The 14,922-nt window shown below is 39.5% G+C and overlaps 1 protein-coding gene across 2 annotated transcripts in view; it reads left to right on the forward strand.

Moving 5' to 3' along the window:
• DPPA2 (developmental pluripotency associated 2) overlaps positions 1-14,564 on the forward strand; it is a 38,152-nt gene extending 23,588 nt beyond the window's left edge. For both annotated transcript variants that reach the window (XM_086320763.1, XM_086320744.1), the window contains one exon: positions 13,828-14,564. The gene's annotated coding sequence lies outside the window, so the exon portion shown is untranslated. The remainder of the gene's footprint in view (positions 1-13,827) is intronic.
• Positions 14,565-14,922: the final 358 nt, after the last annotated feature.

Consider the following 14,922-nt stretch of genomic DNA (forward strand, 5'->3'; position numbering starts at 1 on the left):
TCGTGTCCGACTCTTTGCCACCCCATGAATTGCAGCACACCAGGCCTTCCTGTCCATCACCAACTCCCGGAGTTCACTCAAACTCATGTCCATCGAGTCAGTGGTGCCATCCAGCCATCTCATCCTCTGTCGTCCCCTTCTCCTCCTGCCCCCAATCCCTCCCAGCATCAGAGACTTTTCCAATGAGTCAACTCTTCACATGAGGTGTCCAAAGTACTGGAGTTTCAGCTTTAGCATCATTCCTTCCAAAGAACACCCAGGACTGATTTCCTTTAGAATGGACTGGTTGGATCTCCTTGCAGTCCAAGGGACTCTCAAGAGTCTTCTTCAACACCACAGGTCAAAAGCATCAATTCTTCAGTGCTCAGCTTTCTTCACAGTCCAGCTCTCATATCCATGCATGACTACTGGAAAAACCATAGCCTTGACTCGACGGGTCTTTGTTGGCAAAGTAATGTCTCTGCTTTTGAATATACTATCTAGGTTGGTCATAAGTTTCCTTCCAAAGAGTAAACCTCTTTTAATTTCATGGCTGTAATCACCGTCTACAGTGATTTTGGAGCTCCCCAAAATAAAGTCTGACACTGTTTCCACTGTTTTATGATCAGTATTTTTAACTTATAACCTTGAAACGGACAAACTCTATTCTTTTGTCTACTGGGCCAACACAATCTCTTTTGCCAGGAATTGAACATGGGCCACAGCAGTGAAAGTGTTGAGTCCTAACCTTGGTAAGGCATCTGCCAGATGGAAGGAGTCTAGACCAAGGAGTTTCTAGATTCTTCCTTCTCTCTCTGTTTGCATACAGTAAATTTATGCTACTGTAAAAGGCAGTAGATCTGCTCCTCAGCAAGCCAGCAAGATCCCACCATCTCCAGGATCACCTCAGGATCAAAGTGGGAGGAAAGCCTACTTATGTCACAGTTTCTTTTGTCCCAGCCACAGTTGCCAATTGCTCTTCCTTTCTATTAATATTTATATCTGATCCTTCATCCAAACAATCAGCTTTTGATAATTGTACTCTCTCCAAATGCTTCTATTTCATAATTGTTTTTAAAGCTGCTGCTGCTGCTGCTAAGTCGCTTCAGTTGTGTCCAACTCTCTGTGACCTCATAGACGGCAGCCCACTGGGCACCCCCGTCCCTGGGATTCTCCAGGCAAGAACACTGGAGTGGGTTGCCATTTCCTTCTTCAATGCATGAAAGTGAAAAGTGAAAGTGAAGTCGCTCAGTCATGTCCAACTCTTAGTGATCCCATGGACTGCAGCCCACCAGGCTCCTCCGTCCCTGGGATTCTCCAGGCAAGAACACTGGAGTGGGTTGCCATTTCCTTCTTCAATGCATGAAAGTGAAAAGTGAAAGTGAAGTCGCTCAGTCATGTCCAACTCTTAGTGATCCCATGGACTGCAGCCCACCAGGCTCCTCCGTCCATGGGATTTTCCAGGTAAGAGTACTGGAGTGGGCTGCCATTGCCTTCTCCGGTTTTTAAAGCTAGCTATCTATAATTTGTCCTCTGTTCTGTGGGGATAAAAGGCAGGCAGAGAAGGGTTAGTCTATGGTCTCCAGTACTTTCACCTTTTACACTTTTATTGTTTACAGTTAGAACTCTGTAGGCTTGAGAATATGAATGTGTATGACCTGCAATGTATTTTGTAAGACTAGGGTGAGAGTAACTTGAGCTTAGGCTATTGATAGCTAATGACAGTTTCTAATCATCAGTCTATTTTAGAGGGAGCCCAAACTAGCAGGGAGACAAGAACAGAAAGATCAAATGTCACTTGGAAACCTCCCTAGTAGAGTGCTTTGTTGGACTCTCAGGGCAAAACAGACTTGGGGTAAAGTGCTATGAGGTCTGTCTTCTACAAGCATCATGAATGAACTGTCTGCTACTGTAAAAATTTTTTGCCTAAAGACTGACCTGGAGACCAGCACAGGATTAAAAAAAAATGTGATATCATCAGTCTTTGAAATAGTAGAAGGAGTCTAATTCAGTAACTCAAAGAAAATCAGTTCTGGCTATTTGTTATTTATTTTCCACTATTTCAGTCTGTCATTCTTTCTTCATTAAAGGTTCTATTCATTCTACTTTTTCTTATTTTCAGAGCAGAAAAACCCTATCTTTCTTGTCTTCAAAATCAATGTGTATAGCTTGAGGGTTCTCTTGATTTTTATTTACAATTTCAGGTTTGCCTCCAGGTTCTAGAGAAAGAGGGATGTACTTTCAGACCATGTAATCTAATATGAAGGAATAGAGGAGATCATTTGAATTAATCTTTTTGACCTGGAAAACAGAGCTGTAGTGATTAGGACTCTACAGGGAAAACGGTTGCTTGAGTGACACAACTCTATCTAAGAGAACCTTTTTAAGGGCTTGAAAAGCCAGTAAAATAAGACCATTGCAATTAGTATTTTATTTGTTCATTCAGTGTGTATCAATGATCCTTCAGGAACCTAACTCTGTTTTCTGTAATGGCTCAAACTGATGGAAGCACTGCTCATGCTGACATTCTGGTTGGGGGTATGACATAGGACAAGTACCTGACTCAAGCAAGGAAGGGTCAGAGTAAACGGGTCTGTTCAGACTTAATCCTGGAAACCAAGGTAAAAAGAATAAGAATGGCTTGTATCTATTAGTGGACTCTATGTGCCAGGGTTGTGTTATGAGCTAAGTGAACTCTGGTGAAAAAAATAGCTGTGGTCCCTGCCCTTATATAACTCAAGAGTATGGTATAGAAGACCCATATTATACAGTGTATGAATGGAAATCCAACTTTTGTGAAGATGGAGAACAGGGCCAACAAGAGTCAGTACTAGAAGGGATCTTCTCTCATTTTTTTTCCTTCTCTTAATTTAAAAAATTAAAAGAATTTTTTTATTGCACTGGGTCTTTGTTGCTGCACTCGGGCTTTCTCTAGTTGCAAAGAGAGCAGGGGCTACTCTTCATTATGGTGGGCAGGCTTCTCATTGAGGTGGCTTCTCTGGTTGAGGAGCCCAGGCCCTAGGGCTTGAGGCCTTCAGTATTGGCAGTTCGTGGGCTTCATTGCCTTGTGGCATGTGGGATCTTCCCAGACCAGGGGTCAAACCTGTGTCCCAAGCATTGGCAGGTAGATTCTTCTTAACCACTGGATCACCAGGGAAGTCCTGTCATGTAATTTTAAATAAGTCACATCTGGACCCAAAGAAGGAAAAGGAGCCATTGGGAAAACTGAGACTCCAGGAGGCCAGTCATTGGCCTATAAGAATAGAACTAACACTTTTAGAATCCAGAATTCAAATCAAGTTGGCCTATTTTCATTCCAATCCCAAAGAAAGTCAATGCCAAAGAGTGTTCAAACTACTGCACAATTGCACTCATCTCACACGCTACTAAAGTAATGCTCAAAATTCTTCAAGCCAGGCTTCAGCAATACATGAACCGCGAACTTCCAGATGTTCAAGCTGGTTTTAGAAAAGGCAGAAGAAACAGAGATCAAATTGCCAACATCCGCTGGATCATGGAAAAAGCAAGAGAGTTCCAGAAAAACATCTATTTCTGCTTTATTGACTATGCCAAAGCCTTTGACTGCGTGGATCACAATAAACTGGAAAATTCTGAAAGAAATGGGAATACCAGACCACCTGACCTGCCTCTTGAGAAACCTATATGCAGATTAGGAAGCAATAGTTAGAACTGGACATGGAACAACAGACTGGATCCAAATAGGAAAAGGAGTACGTCAAGGCTGTATATTGTCACCCTGCTTATTTAACTTATATGAAGAATACATCATGAGAAACACTGGGCTGGAAGAAGCACAAGCTGGAAACAAGATTGCCAGGAGAAATATCAATAACCTCAGATATGCAGATGAGACCACCCTTATGGCAGAAAGTGAAGAGGAACTAAAGAGCTTCTTGATGAAAGTGAAAGAGGAGAGTGAAACAGTTGGCTTAAAGCTCAACATTCAGAAAACAAAGATCATGGCATTTGGTCCCATCACTTCATGGCAAACAGATGGGGAAACAGTGGCTGACTTTATTTTTCTGGGCTCCAAAATCACTGCAGATGGTGATTGCAGCCATGAAAATAAAAAGCTCTTACTTCTTGGAAGAAAAGTTATGACCAATATAGACAGCATATTAAAAAGCAGAGACATTACTTTGCCAACAAAGATCCATCTAGTCAACACTATGGTTTTTCCAGTAGTCATGTATGGATGTGAGAGTTGGACTGTAAAGAAAGCTGAGCACTGAAGAATTGATGCTTTTGAACTGTGGTGTTGGAGAAGACTCTTGAGAGTCCCTTGGACAACAAGGAGGTCCAACCAGTCCATCCTAAAGGAGATCGATACAGGATGAGATGAGGACGATACAGGATGAGATGGTTGGATGGCATCAGTGACACAATGGACATGGGTTTGGGGAGACTCCGGGGGTTGGTGCTGGGCAGGGAGGCCTGGTGTGCTGCAATTCATGGGGTCACAAAGAGTCGGACACGACTGAGTGACTGAACTGAACTGAACTGACTCCAAAATCATAGCTGCTATATATGACTCAGTAGTTCCACTGAGGGTGAACTTCTCAAGGGCAGAGGCTACATTTCTATCAGTTCAATTAGTTCAGTTCAGTTGCTCAGTCGTGTCCGACATTTTATGACCCCATGAATCGCAGCATGCCAGGCCTCCCTGTCCATCACCAACTACCGGAGTTCACCCAAACTCATGTCCATTGAGTCGGTGATGCCAACCAGCCATCTCATCCTCTGTCATCCCCTTCTCCTCCTGCCCCCAATCCCTCCCAGCATCAGACACTTTTCCAATGAGTCAACTCTTCTCATGAGGTGTCCAAAGTACTGGAGTTTCAGCTTCAACATCAGTCCTTCCAAAGAACACCCAGGACTGATCTCCTTTAGAATGGACTGGTTGGATCTCCATGCAGTCCAAGGGACTCCCAAGAGTCTTCTCCAACACCACAATTGAAAAGCATCAATTCTTTGGTGCTCAGTTTTCTTCACAGTCCAACTTTCACATCCATATATGACCACTGAAAAAACCATAGCCTTGACTAGATGGACCTTTGTTGGGAAAGTAATGTCTCTGCTTTTGAATATGCTATCTAGGTTGGTCATAACTTTCCTTCCAAGGAGTAAGCATCTTTTAATTTCATGGCTGCAATCACCATCTGCAGTGATTTTGGATCCCGAAAAAACAAAGTCTGACACTGTTTCCACTGTTTCCCCATCTATTTGCCATGAAGTGATGGGACTGGATGCCATGATCTTCGTTTTCTGAATGTTGAGCTTTAAGCCAACTTTTTCACTCTCCTCTTTCACTTTCATCAAGAAGCTCTTTAGTTCCTCTTCACTTTCTGCCATAAGGGTGGTGTCATCTGCATATCTGAGGTTATTGATATTTCTCCCGGCAATCTTGATTCCAGCTTGTGCTTCTTCCAGCTCAGCGTTTCTCATGATGTACTCAACATATAAGTTAAATAAGCAGGGTGACAATATACATCCTTGATGTACTCCTTTTCCCATTTGGAACTGGTCTGTTGTTCCATGTCCAGTTCTAACTGTTGCTTCCTGATCTGCATATAGGTTTCTTAAGAAGCAGGTCAGGTGCTCTGGTATTCCCATCTCTTTCAGAATTTTCCACAGTTTATTGTGATCCACGCAGTCAAAGGCTTTGGCATAGTCAATAAAGCAGAAATAGATGTTTTTCTGGAACTCTCTTCCTTTTTTGATGATCCAGCAGGTGTTGGCAATTTGATCTCTGGTTCCTCTGCCTTTTCTAAAACCAGCTTGAACATCCAGAAGCTAACACATAGTTGGCACTTAAATAAATTTGCTTGCAATACTGAGCTTTTATAGGAAAAAGAGTAGACCATTAAAGGCATTATAACATTCATTTTCAGAAGGAGAGAGAGGCTTGCTTTCACATCTTTGACAAACAAACTGGACAACTTGGGTTACAAAGGCAATAAAGGAGCGTGTTGGTGAAAGAGAATTAGGACTAAATATTAACATCATTAGGGTTATGTTTGGAAAGAATGTATTACATAAAGCAACCCTAAAGATAAAGTGAGGAAAGATCAAAATAAAATTAATGATGATAAATTTTTGTCATGAACTGCTTCTTTTAAATGTGGATCTCTTTTTTATTGAAATATAGTTCATGTACAATATTTTATGTTACAGGTGTACAATATGGTGATTAACAGTTTTTGAGGGTTATACTCTATTTATAGTAATTTATAAATATTGGCTGTATTCCTTATGTTGTACAATATATCATGGTAGTTTATTTTATACTTAGTAGTTTGTACCTCTTACCCCTCTACCCCTATATTGCCTCTTTCCACTTTCCTCTCCTGATAACCACTAACTTATTCTCTGTATTTATGAGTCTGCTTTTTTTGTTGTTATATTCACTAGTTTGTGGTTTTTTTTAGGTTCCACACATGAGTGAGATCATACAGTATTTGTCTTTGTCTGTCTGACTTATTTCATTTTCGTAATTCTCTCCACGTCCATCCATGTTGCTTCAAATGGCAAAATCCCGTGAGTCTTTTTTATGATAAATTCCTTGAAATTGCTTGAAATGGAATTGCTAAGGGAAGAGATACTAACTGAAAATGTATTGCCAAATTGCCCTCCATAAAGAAGTGTATGCATATACTCACCTCATAATGTATAAAAACACCTATTTCTTTATACTTTCACCAAAGAAGTATAAAATAAAATTTTAAGCATTGCCAATCTAATAACTGAAAATACCATATCTGTACAGAATGTTTTATTTTAAGATAAAATTTATTTTTTATTATAGTTTTAGAACTAGAGAAAAATTGTGAAGATAGTTTTCATATACCCCCTGCCCAATTTTCCTTATTATTAATTAATATCTTACACTGGCACAGTACATTTATTACAATTAATGAAGCGGTGTTGATACATTATTATTAACTCAATTCCATACTTTATTCAGACATCTTTAGGTTTTTCTGAAGCCTTTTTCCTGTTCCTGGATTCCATCCAGGATACCACTTCACATTTAATTTTCATATCTCCTTAGACTTGTCTTGACTATGACAGCTTTTCAGATTTCCCTTGTTTTTGATCATCTTGACTATTTTGAGGAATACTGGTTAGGTATTTTGTTTAAAAGTCCTTCTATTTGAATTTGTCTATTTTTCTCATGATTAGATTGGTGTTGAAAACCCTTTGGGGAGGAGGAACACAGAGGTAAATTGCTGTTCTCATCACATCATATCAAGAGTGCATACTATCAACACACATACACCCACACATAAAGAGTACATACTGTCAGCACCATATTCCTGTTGACGTTGACCTTGGTCACCTGATTAAACTAGTGTTTGTAAGGTCTCTGCACTGTTAAGTTTAGGTTTCCCCTGTCTCCTTTCCAAATCGTACTGTTTGAGAGAAGTTACCATGTACAGTTACTATGTACAGCCCATCCTTAAGGGATGGGGAATCCTGCTCCATCTCCTTAAGGAATGAGTATCAGAATACATTATTTGGAATTTTCTGCATGGAAAATTATCTGTTCAGTTTTAATTTTTTGATTACTGTTGAGACTGAGCATTTTTTCATAAACTAAAGAGTCATTTTTATTTCCTTTCTCCTTAAACTATTTGTTCAAATTTGTTGTCTGTTTTTTCCATGAGGTTATTTGGGCTTTTTGTTTTGTTTGCCATGCCAGACATTTTGTTTTTGTGTATTTTAGTTTATCCATTTTTTTTTTCTGAATGATTTCTGGATTTCTTTTTACTTAGAAGAATGATTTTCCTCACTCTTAGATATTACACGTGTGCACATATAAATAGACCAATTTTTGAGATTTATTCTGATTACGTTTAGAGATTTGTTTCAAATATTTAAGTTTTCATATCTATTTAGAATTATATATGATTTAAGGGGTGAGCTATGGAATCACCTTTTTCACTCTGAATTGAAATGCTACTTTTATATTTGTTGTTGAAAAGCAATAAATAAATGTATCTGTGTATTTGAGTCTATATCTGGGCTTTGTATTTTGTTCTGTTGATTTGTAAGAATATTCGTAGGTTAGCATTTTAAAAAATAATAATTTATTTTTATTTTTGGTTGCATTGGGTCTTCATTGCTGTGCTTGGGCTTTCTCTAGTTGTGGTGAGCAGGGCCTGCTCTTCATTATGGCATCGTGGTGTATGGGCTTCTCATTGCAATGGCTTTTCTTACTGCAGAACACAGGCTCTAGGTGCGCCTGTCTCAGTAGCTGCAGTGTGCGGGCCCTAGGGTGCACAGACTTTGGTAGTTGTGGCACACGGGCTTAATTGAGCCACGGCATGTGGAATCTTCCTGGACCAGGGATTGAACCCAACTATACTTTATTTAGGTGGATTTCACATATGACTCTTTTTGAAGAGAATCTCTGCTACCTACTGGTTTGAAAAAACTAATCTAAACAAAATAAAATGCATGTATAAATATTTGGCTTTATTTTAATTAAATATAAAGTATAGAAGTGAAGCACCTAATTTTCTTCAAGATATGTTATTTAAATTTCATACAAATAAATATGTTATGGATCTTTTTAATGTAAAGCAAGAGTGAAATTAAAAAAATAAAATTTCTTTTCAGCGTAGGTGATCAACCTATAAATTCTGTCTCAAAACTAATAAACTTCACATCCTCAGCTGAAGAAATAGTGACATGCAGATGAATCATCAGATATTGTCTTTCTTGCTTAACAAACAGGGAAACAAATTGATAACATTGGTGTGGGTGAATTTCTCAGGGAATAATACCTGTTTTAACTACTGTAGCTATCATAAGGCACAGTGGCTAGAATTTGGCTATTTGATGGCTATCCTGAGTCTTTTTAAGAATTTTTATTTATTTATTTGGCTGTGCTGGGTCTTAGTTGTAGCATGTGGAATCTTTAGTTGAGGCACGTGGAATCTAATTCCCTGACCAGGGATCAAACCTGGTCCCCCAGCACTGGGAGAGCTAAATCTTAGCCACTAGACCACTGGGTAAGTCCTGGAATTCTGAGCCTTTAAGTCATCTTGAATGTATGTCTATTTCAGGGAAGATGGATAGTAACTTTGGGGTGAAATGTAGAATGAAAAGCGTAATGTTGAGATTTAAGAGGAAACAAATTTTAATATGTCAACTTATTAAATAGAAACTTTCCTGAGGAATGTGAGGACTATGTTGCTTGTGAATGTGATCTGAAAATTCAGACATAATTGATCCTACTGTAGAATTAGCAGTGAGTTAATCATTGTTAATGCCCCATTATTATCCTGGAAAGAATTTAATTTGGATTGTCATCATTTAAGGTGAATTTTATACAATATATATCAAGTAGTGAACGCTAAATCATGTTACCATGGAATATAATGGGGCTGTTAAAAATAATGATGTAATTTTACTTATATGAAAGCTATCTGACACATATTAAGTAAAAGAGAAACTTCTAAAATAGCTCCAAGATTTACTTCACTCTGTTTTCTAATTGAATCTTAATGTATATTGTAGACTTTATCAGTTAGCTTTTGCACTTAAATAAACCATCCCCCAAAACAGACATTGAAAACTGTCAATGGGTAGTCTTTTGGGGCTGGACTGTTTAGCTTCAGGACACCTCACTTATGCTCTGGAGAGTATAGGCTACTTGGTTTAGGGAGACTCCTACTTATAAATGTGGAAGTCAGTTCCATGGCAGCTGGGCAGTGACCACAGAAGTTTCACCATCTCACAGACTGGCAGAAGCTCCTTCCCATAATAGAGGGTTCCCTGTAGGAAGTCTCAATACATAAGCTCTTTTTAACCCTTTGCCTAAGTCACATTTTCCATTTTCCAGCTGGCCAAAGCTAGTCACATAGTGAAGCATTATATGAGAGAGGGAGGGGTCTTCCCAAGGGAGGAATGTAGAGAGCTGTAAGCTAATCAGGGTCATTATCACTAATCCTACCACAGGAACTCATGTGCATTAATACAAAATTGAAAATACCCCAGTTTTTACTTTCATTGGTTAAAGTTTGAGAAAAAAAATTTTTTTTGAGAAACTGCGTTGTTGTGAACTACAGTTCTTCTTTTGTATGATTAGACTGTTTGAATCTCTGCAAAGGAAACTTAGAGCCACTGTGGTCCCAAGTCAAAGTCCATTTGAGCAGAAGTCCAGTCTGGAAGTGAGAGTAGGTACAACAAATGTGATTCTTTAACCTTCATTTTTATTTTTTGAACAGAAAATTCATTCACATAGTTCAACATTCGAGATACCAGAGAGTGAAAAGCCTCAGTCTTCTATTCACTGGGTTCTTTTACCAGAGAGAATCAATGTTTGAGTCTCTTAAATGACCTTCTAGAGATGTCTTATGTATATGTATGGGAACATTTGTATATCAGATCAGATCAGATCAATCGCTCAGTTGTGTCTGACTCTTTGTGACCCCATGCATCGCAGCATATATTCCCTTTCAAATATGATTTAGAACCCTTAGTCTAGCTCCTAGTCAGACTCTCAGGAAACCAGGAGAAAGAAGGCAAAGTGCCATGTGTTCTGTCTTTTGTAAAGTGTTACAAGTGAATTAACAAGTAATTGACAATGAGTGTGGCTTTAGAGCTAACTCTCTTGCGACTACATGGACTGTAGCCTGCCAAACTCCTCTGCTAATGGGATCTCCAAGGCAAGAATACTGGAATCGGTTGCAGTTTCCTTCTCCAGGGAATCTTCCTGACTTAGGAATTGAACCCTCATCTCCTGCGTTGCCATGCAGATTCTTTACCACTGAGCCACCAGGGAAGTCCGTTATTAATCTATAATACTAAGCATTCACTAGTTAGGGAAAGAGATTAGCAACTTGGTGCAAATACACTTGACATTCTGCTATTTATCATCTACTGTATGAAGGCTTCCCTGGTGGCTCAGAGGTTAAAGCGTCTGCCTGCAATGCAGGAGACCTGGGTTCGATCCCTGGGTTGGGAAGATCCCCTGGAGAAGGAAATGGCAACCCACTCCAGTATTCTTGCCTGGAGAATCCCATGAACAGAGGAGCCTGGTGGGCTACAGTCCACGGGGTTGCAAAGAGTTGGACACGACTGAGCGACTTCACTTTCACTTTCACTATGAAGGTATATTAGTGAATATATGACCAAAGTTAGAAATTATCTAGCATTAAAGTGACCTTAAATTTAAAGAAAGAGGAGGTTTTCTAAAAAGCCCGCACTTTCATGTTAGCAAAATGTACCATGCAGTAATTGTTCCATAGAGTTAAAGTTTATTCCTCTTTTTTAAAAGTGATCTTGTCCTTCAAGTTAGATGGTGGTGTATGAGGTAATGAAATGCTCAGTTGTCTATTTGTTGTGTATAAATGTGTGATACTGAGACAGCTCAAGGATCTTTTCCACCTTTGCTATTGGATTATGATTCCCCATGCCTAATAGATAGCAGATATTAAATAATTATGTCTTTAATGTGTGAAGGAGTAGCTTATACATAAAAAAACAAGTGATATTTAAGCAGACTAGTTTTCACAATCTTCGCTTTTTCCCCACTAGATATGAGTAACAGCAAAAGAGGGAGGTATCATGAAGATGTTTTACTATGAAATGTAGTCATTCATAGAATTTCCACAGGTTGCTAATCTCAGAAAGACAAAGCATTTATCTGTAGTCTTCTTCAGCTTCCCTTAATTTTAAAGGCATAGTAAAAAGTCAGAACTCCTGGAGTGTGAAGTCAGGTGTCCCTTAGGAAGCATCACAACAAAAAAACCTAGTGGAAATGACAGAATCCCAGCTGGGCTACTTCAGATCCTAAAAGATGATGCTGTTAAAGTGCTACAGTCAGTATGTCAGTAAATTGGAAAACTCAGCAGTGGCCACAGGATTGGAAAAGGTCAGTTTTCATTCCACTCCCAAAGAAGGGCAATGCCAAATAATGTTCAAACCACCATACATTTGCCCTCATTTCACGTGCTAGCAAGGTAATGCTCAAAATCTTTCAAGCTAGGCTTCAGCAGTATATGAAACAAGAACTTCCAGATGTACAAGGTGGGTTTAAAAAAGACAGAGGAACCAGAGATCAAATTGCCAACAGTCACTGGACCAAGGAGAAAGCAGGGAATTCCAGAAAAACTTCTACTTCTGCTCCATTGATAACGTTAAAGCCTTCGTGTGGATCACTACAAACTATGGAAAATTCTTAAAGAGTTAGGAATACCAGACCACCTTTCCAGTCTTCTGAGAAACCTGAATGCATGTGAAGAAACAACAGTTAGAATTGGACATGGAACAACAGAGTGGCTCCAAACTGGGAAAGGAGTGTGATAAGGCTATACATTGTCACCCTGGTTATTTAACTTCTATGCAGAGTACATCATGGGAAATGCTGGGCTGGATGAATCACAAGCTGCAGTCAAGATTGCCGGAAGAAATATCAAGAACCTCAGATATGCAGATGATACCACTCTAATGGCAGAAAGTAAAGAGGAACTAAAGAGCCTCTTGATGAGGGTGAAAGAGATGAGTGAAAAAGCTGGCTTGAAACTCAACATTCAAAAAACGAAGAGTGTGGCATCTGGTTCCGTCTCTTCATGGCAAATAGAAGGGGAGAAAATGGAAACAATGACAGATTTTCTATTTTCTTGGGCTCCAAAATCACTGTGAATGGTGACTGCAGCCATGAAATTAAAAGATGCTTGCTCCTTGGAAGGAAAGCTATGATAAACCTAGACACTATATTAGAAAGCAGAGCCATCACCTTGCCGACAAAGGTCTGCATAGTGAAAGCTGTGGTTTTCCCAGTGTTCGGATGTGAGAGTTGGACCATAAAGAAGGCTGAGTGGGTAAGAATTGATGCTTTCAATTTGTGGTGCTGAAGAAGACTCTTGAGAGTCCCTTGGAAGCAAGGAGATCAAACCAGTCAAACCTGAAGAAAATAAACCCTGAATATAATTGGAAGGACTGATGCTGAAGCTGAAGCTTCAATACTTTGGCCACTTGATGTGAAGAGCCAGTCACTGGAAAAGACCCTGATGCTGGTAAAGATTGAAGACAAAAGGAGAATATGGTGGCAGAGGATGAGTTGGTTAGATAGCATCACCAACTTAATGGACTTGAATTTGAGCGAGCTCCAGGAGATAGTGGAGGATAGAGGAGCCTGACTTGCTGTAGTCCATTAGGTTGCAAGGAGTCAGACAGGACTTAGTGACTAAACAACAGGAATAAAAGAATATTGATGTTGAAGTTAAACAGTGCAGTGATCAGATTCTGGTTTCACCACTTAACCGCTGTGAAGAAATGGCGTGCTCCTTACCCTTCCTCATCAGCAAAAGGACCCCTATGTTTCCTTTTTTTTTTTTTTTTAATTGGAGGATAATTACTATACAATATTGTATTGGCTTCTGCCACATGGCAGTGTGAATCAGTCACAAGTAGAACACTGATGTTTCTTACCAGGCTGGGTTTTGCTTTGTGAGAGAATGTCTGTAAAAAAATAGCTTGCAGAAAACAGATCCTAAATAGTAAATATTAGCTGTTGTTATTTTTAGTAGACAGGTGAGAAGGTGTGTAAAAGGAAGGAGAGCAGGCACCAGTATCAGGCAGGAACCTTGGAAAATGATAAAGAATTTATAGCAGGAACTGAGATAGCTCTTTGTTACCTCCAGTAGCAGTTTTCTCCACAATGTCCTGACTGTCAAATAAGTAATTTTAAGCTTTTTCCCTTATTTCACTCTCCAGCTTGAAATCTCTTTATCTCCCTCTGCTAGTATCTTAATAGGAAGTTCATGTCTGTTCATAATCTGTTTTTGTTTTTGTTTTTTTTTTCAAATTTCCCAGGGTGAAGCCTCCACTGCTGCTGCCTGGCACTGCAGATGGTCTTTTCTTTGGCCACTTCTCGGCTGGAGTCCCACCTTGTCCTGTCATCCCCATTCCTGTTTCCCAGTCCTCCCCCGAATCGAATAGCAGTGCCTTCCCACATTAAGAGTTGAGAGCTGCTTTTCATGTTTTCTGAAATTCTTTTCTGTAATTTAACTTTGCCTTAGCAGTATCACTTGTCTTTTCAATAAGAGTGTTTCCTCAAGGTAGTGATTGTTCTATTTCTTGATGTCCAACTGAGATGCTAATATCTGTAATTTATGTTTCTTAGAGAATTCTGAAAAAGAAGTCTGCAGGTCCAATTACCCCTTTACTGATAATTTTGATAATGCATCTAAGGAATTAGGACTTTTTAAATCTAAAAACCACATGGGTCTGAGGTTCCCTCACCTATTACTGCCTTAAGTACTGTTTTCTCCAAGTGAGTTTTCCGCTGTCATATTCTATCAGTATTTCAGGAGCGCCCCCTACTGGGCAAATGGCTTCTGGATGACATCTGTTAACCTGAAATTTAGGGAGAGTCTAATTTCTCTGTACCAAAGTTTCAGTCTACAAGCAAAGACAGGATGCTTAAAGCAATGATGCAACCCCAGTGTAAATTAGTAGTGTTTTTTTTCCTTCCTAATCCCTCTGTCCCTTGGCTCTTGATGACTTTTAAAATGGAACAGTATTAAAATAATGTCTTTGAAGCACATGGATTCCTGTCCTTGTTTAATTGTCTTGGCTTCAAAAGTTTACTCAAGTAAATCCAGGGTTCCATTCTTACATTGCACTTTTAGCCCCCTAGGATTATGTAGGCAATTAAGCTATCCTTCCAAGAGTTCTAAATACTCATTAACATTATTAATCATTTTTAACATACCAAGTTCTGATATCCTCTGGGAAATGCTGTGTACTGCATTAGAGTGTCTTATGTCAGCTCTCCTACAAGGATAGGGCCATATACTTCAGCTGCTGCTGCTGCTGCTGCTGCTGCTGCTAAGTCGCTTCAGTCGTGTTCGACTGTGCGACCCCATAGATGGCAGCCCACCAGGCTCCTCCGTCCCTGGGATTCTC

This window comes from Bos grunniens, chromosome 1 (assembly GCF_055505025.1).
Source record: "Bos grunniens cultivar Pamir isolate PY7600 chromosome 1, Bosgru_T2T1.0, whole genome shotgun sequence".
Taxonomy (NCBI): domain Eukaryota; kingdom Metazoa; phylum Chordata; class Mammalia; order Artiodactyla; family Bovidae; genus Bos; species Bos grunniens.